This window comes from Bactrocera latifrons, unplaced genomic scaffold (genome assembly GCF_001853355.1).
Source record: "Bactrocera latifrons isolate USDA-ARS-PBARC rearing strain unplaced genomic scaffold, ASM185335v1 scaffold_61, whole genome shotgun sequence".
NCBI lineage: Eukaryota > Metazoa > Arthropoda > Insecta > Diptera > Tephritidae > Bactrocera > Bactrocera latifrons.
Window position 1 is genome coordinate 799,112 of NW_017537279.1, and position 5,526 is coordinate 804,637.

At 35.6% G+C, this 5,526-nt stretch overlaps 1 protein-coding gene across 1 annotated transcript in view; it reads left to right on the top strand.

The window, feature by feature from the left end:
* The first annotated feature begins 3,134 nt into the window (after positions 1 to 3,134).
* The window catches only part of LOC108975095 (nyctalopin), a 277,437-nt gene continuing 275,045 nt past the window's right edge, over positions 3,135 to 5,526 (top strand). The window contains exon 1 of the mRNA XM_018943363.1: positions 3,135 to 3,807. The gene's annotated coding sequence lies outside the window, so the exon portion shown is untranslated. The remainder of the gene's footprint in view (positions 3,808 to 5,526) is intronic.

A 5,526-nucleotide genomic window follows, 5' to 3' on the forward strand; every position in this document is an offset into this window, starting at 1 on the left:
AAAATCTGCAGCAGTGTAGCAAATTTAAATTTAAAAGTAATTCAAACTTTTCAAAATAAAGTTCTACAAAGCACAGTGGGGGCTCCTTTCTATATGAGAAACGATGCTCTCCACCGGTTTTTCACTTTAAAGGAAACTTTCGAAGGATTTTGCGGACGTTACTTCTACCGTCCGGACCATCATGAAAAAACATTTGCGATTCAACTGCTGGACAGTAGTTTACAACGTAGAAGATTGAAAAGATACCACTCCCTTTCCCTTTCATCTAACAAAAATTCCCTTTCATACTTATATCAAAAACCTCACACCAAAGTCACACAAACACCCGGACATATTTGTGACTTCTGCCACTGCAGAATTCGTAAAACCGTTGCGTCAGCAATCACCAATTAACCGCTGTCTAGATTTTAGCTATCGAACTGCCAAGCCACGAATACGCATTGTATCTGTGAGATATAAATTTCAGTTTCAATGCTTTATATGCGCCGACATCCGGACGTGCTCCGAAATAAACAAAACCAATCAGCTGTTCTTTCCAGTGAGTGAAATTCCTATTGGAAATTTGGGGAGCACGCATACTGGCAGAGCATTAAGAGAGAGAACAGCGGTGGGAGAGAGCATGTCTTTTTTCTAGATTGCGAGAGCAAAGCAGTTCATATTTGCGAGTTTGAAAAACTTCTCTCAAGCTACAAAAATTTTACTATTGAGGCATGGAAGAAAAAATCAATCTATTGCAATAACGACTTTTTGAATTACATATACATATATCTTTTGAAGAAGTTCAAGTTACATATTTAAAAAACACATTTTGTAATTTAAACAACATTTCATGTTTTTTTATGTTTCTTTTTTTTTGATCAATTATTAAATAAAACCTTACCTCTGATATCTCACAGTTAAATTTGGAATGTTTCTGTCAAATATATCACGATATAAAATATATATAGGTCTTTGCTATTGCGAAAGCAGCGGACCTGGCCGCAAATACATCTGCAGCCAAGTCCAGAGTCAACATCTAGGTAGACAACCAAGCAGCAATCATTAACCTCGTATCGCATATTGGCCAAAATGTCTTGGGAAGCAGGGCCGCAATGGCAAGTATTGCCAGAACTAAGCAACTTCACTTTTGCAGGGTGCCAGGCCACAAAGGCATCAAGGTTAATGAAATAGTGGACGAGATTGCCAAGAATGGTGTACGTCTGAGATCGGGAGTGCACAAAATTCCCATTAGCACTCGATATAAGAGACGGTAGGAACATGATGGGAATACTAACTGGTCACTATCTGATGGCACTTGTTGATTTGTAAGCATCTGGGGTATCCACGGTATGATACACTGGAGGAGGATACACTTGTGGAGAATTCGCGTCAAGTGCAGGCATCCTAAACGATGATTACTCCTCTTGAACTTAACAACTGAACTCCAGCTGGTATCTGGCTTGTTGGCCTACCAGTATAACCTAGCCCAACCTTTAAGCTATACTTTACTTTAATCCAACAACAAAGCTTTTTGCTTTAAGTATCATTAAAATTATGCTAAAAAATAGTATCAAATACATTGTTATATCAACTTCAACAATTTTTCTCGCTTGCTACAAATTTACCGACTTTCCGCATCAAATCTCTCGCCAGCGCTCGCTCTTAGCTCCCAAGCATTGGCGATAACACCACCAGCACACGAATTCTCGTTGGAATTGCCGATGAGCCAGCCAACGAGCACACCAACCAGCCGACCATTCCTGTTGATGAGTCGCCGCTGCTGCCGTCGTCGCCAGAGTCAGCAAGCCAGTGCAGCACTTGGCCGCTACCATGTGTGGCATGTGGCAGTTGTAAACGAATCGTGTGCACGTAAAGAAGTACGTCGCGGTTGTTGAGTGAAATAGTTACATGAAGTAGTAAAAGAAAACGACACGGTATAATGTTTTGCAAGGCAAACAAAGTGCATTTTTCCGAGTGTGTTAAAAATTTAAGTCTCAACCGAAAAGCCGAGAGTTAATCAGTGAAAAGCTGGAATTTATTGCTATGAATGCAATTGATTGTGGTGCATTTAGTGTGTGGTGAAAAGCAATTGCAAAACCGATGTGAACGCAAACTGATAAGCGCGTGTGTAGTGTAGAAGCAAAGCAAAGCAGCCAAGAGTGCACGACACGAGCTGCCTGATAAGCTACGGTCAAAGTGCGTGTGGCGTCTACGGAGATTGTCGTTGCAATCACTATTATTTAAGAAACAGCTTAAAACATCATAAAGCAGCTTAACTGTTGCAATCTGTTGTGTGTGGCTCGGCGTGAGTTCAGAGCAGCGGACACGCGTCGCGTCAGTGTAAACCAGCGGACGTTTGTGCCGCAGTGATAATTGCACCATAACAGTCACTTTTACTGTGCTGAGTGACGATTTAGCGGGTTTTATAAGAAGAAGAAGCTGCAAATTGGTGCAAAGTGTTAAAGGTGGCAGTGGCAAGTTGCTAAAAAAGTCGTGTTAGACAATTTCAAAAACAAGAAAAATAATTTTTGTATTGAAATTTTTCATTTTCGTTGCGCAAAAGCTTGAGTTTTTAATTGTTCAATAATCTTGTTGCTTTGAGGAAAATAAAATTTAATGATAAAATAATTACGACCCACCGTGCGGCTTGACTGAGATAAAATAAAGCTAATTTCGGAAGCTCTTTTAATTTTATGCAGCAAATTTACGATATTTTATAACAGCGTGTAAAGCAAAGTAACTGTAAAGTTCATAAGTTATGCAGCACATTTTTGAAAAACAACAACAACATTATTTCTCGATTAATTAGCAATTAATTTGAAATTTCGACGTACAGTGTGAGACGTTGAACTTGAGCGTGTGAAGAAAAAGTGTGGGAAAAAAACTGTAAAAACAACAACAACAATTTTTAAATATTTTCAAAATATTTTATGGGTTTTCTTTGCCTTCAAATGATTAAAATTTCAACATTTTCTATGTATTTGTTTTTAAATCAAAACTGCCTACGCCACAAGAAAACAGCATAAAATAGAACACAAAAAGAAGCAAAATATATGAAATTTGAAAAATTTAAAAAAATAATAAAAATAAATGAAAAAATTGAAAATAAATATTTAAAAAAATTTTAATTTAAAAAATTAAAAATAAATGAAAAAATACGAAATTTAAAAAAAAAATAATCATAAATGAAAATTTGTTAGCAACAACAACAATAATAAGTATCCGACTTGAAAACTTGAGAAATACTACAAATTACAACAAAAACAATAACGACCCATAATAACTTAAAACGAAATGAAATTAAAAAATCAATCAAGCAAAGTTATTGAAATGTCAAAGTAAATGAGCTGCTAGTCAATCGCAGCAACAAATTCCAACAAAAACAAAACAAACAAGCAAAAATTGATACGCGCGCGCTCATATATTTGCTTGGCTCCCTTGACTACCGCTTGCAAAGGCAAACAAATACAAGAAAACACCCAAGTGGACACACACACACACACACACACAGCTACAAGCCGACACATACATACATTGCGATAAATATACACCTCCGAATAGCTGTCAATGTCAGGTGCATCAACCTAAAACCCTTGTTTAATTACAAGGCTTACACAGCGTAAAAGTGAATAAAAGAAGGCAAAAACAACTACAATAACAAAGTAAATTATAAATTCGTAAATAAATAAAAAAGGCGTAAGGCAACCGCGTACTAGTGAAACACTAAGTTAAAGGTACAACAATAACTACAAACACATTGCAACAACAACACAGCCAACTAAAGCATTAGCAAGCAGACGGTGGCAAATCAATTTCACAAATTAAAAGGTAAGACGCTTGCCATTTATGCTCTCGTGTAGGTGGAGAATTTAATTACAAGCTAGCATAAATGTATATATTATATTTAAAAGCATAAGCAATTAACAGCCGGCTTAATATAAGTACGCGGTGAAATTACTAAATCGATTCAAACTGCAAATTAGCAAAGTGTGAAAGTTAGGCATAATTAAAGATTGGCAAAAATAATTGTGGATGTGACTTCTACATTTAGTGCTGATCGGTTTAGATACATCGAAAACGTGACAAACTTAGCCTAGACATTTAAAAAAGAGACTGCATTTCCACATTAGTGACTTTGCTAATGTGTCATATACTTTTGGTTATGCCAATATATCCAATTTTTTTTTTTTTTTTCAAATAATCGTCAATTGCGAAGAGTGTTGACCCTTTTCTTACGGTCCAAGAAATCGGTGGCTGTAGCACATCAGACAAATATTGCACCGCCTGATTACTAATTGTTCCATTCGATGGCACGTGGTCTGGTTCAGCAGCAGTTCCACACACGACGATAACGACGATAAAAACATAATCGATTCTTGGATAGCTGGAAAAAGTTGTGACTAGCGATCGCTTACAATACTTCAAATAATTATCTTACAAACAAATGCACTTTGTATAAAACCTTCATAACACCTTGAAAAGTTGTTCTTTTACTTGAAAAAGATATATACAAATAAACTCATTCGTAATTTTCATTATTGAGCTTAACAAAATTGGCCTATTCAAATTAGTACGAAAATTGAGAAAAAAAAAAGTTTTAATAAACGATAAAATGTGGCACTTTTTTTTAGGCAATATTGTGAGAAAAGCATAAACGAACCTGAAGCAATCATGAAAACAACGTTTTTGAATAAAATAAATCGCTTTTAAATAATTTGAATATGTTTCACAAGTTCAGATAACTACTGCCAAGTAGTTAACAAGTAGCGTTTCACAAGTTCAGTTGCTTAAAAAAAGCAGTCACTGTCAAAAATTTTAAATATATTATTGACTTCAAAAACTTTTCTATTTAACTGACCTTAGGTAGGTAGATAAGGTGGTTGTCTGATGACGCACCTAGGCCTTAAGGAGGCATACTATGAAACCACTGGTGCTAAAATCCTTTTATTCTACTCAGCACCAACCTGTGCTCTGGATGAAGTTCATCAATGCAAAAAGTGTTATAGGTGCAAGTACTGAAACATCGCCAAGAAACACGCAAGCGATTATTGCTATCACTTTATTGTACAAAACCTTGCTTTCACAAAGAAGATGTTCCACATTCTCCTCTTTAACCTAATGGCCGCTTCAATAATAATCGTTATATGATATCCTCAGTCTGCTGGCATGTCTTCCAATTAGATAGTGACCTGTTGGTAGTCCTGCTAGAGTTTTTATGTCACTCCTTGTTTTTGATAGTTATTTTTTAATAGTCATCATATTTCATTTATGCCACGTTTGCCTGCATATTGAGCAAGCTTGGGATTGATACACTGATACTTAGCCACATTTATAACATATTAATTGATTAGATATCTAAAAGTAGCCAGAAGCATGTCACATAAAATGTAAAATAACGTAACATAACTAGAAAAGAAAAAAAAACGTTATATTAGAAATCACTCATATTGAAACAAAATTTGAGTTTTGGTTATAAAATGGTTATATAGTGGTTATTATATTATATGTGACAGCGATTTTCGTTTTTTTTTTATGGTACGCTGTTTT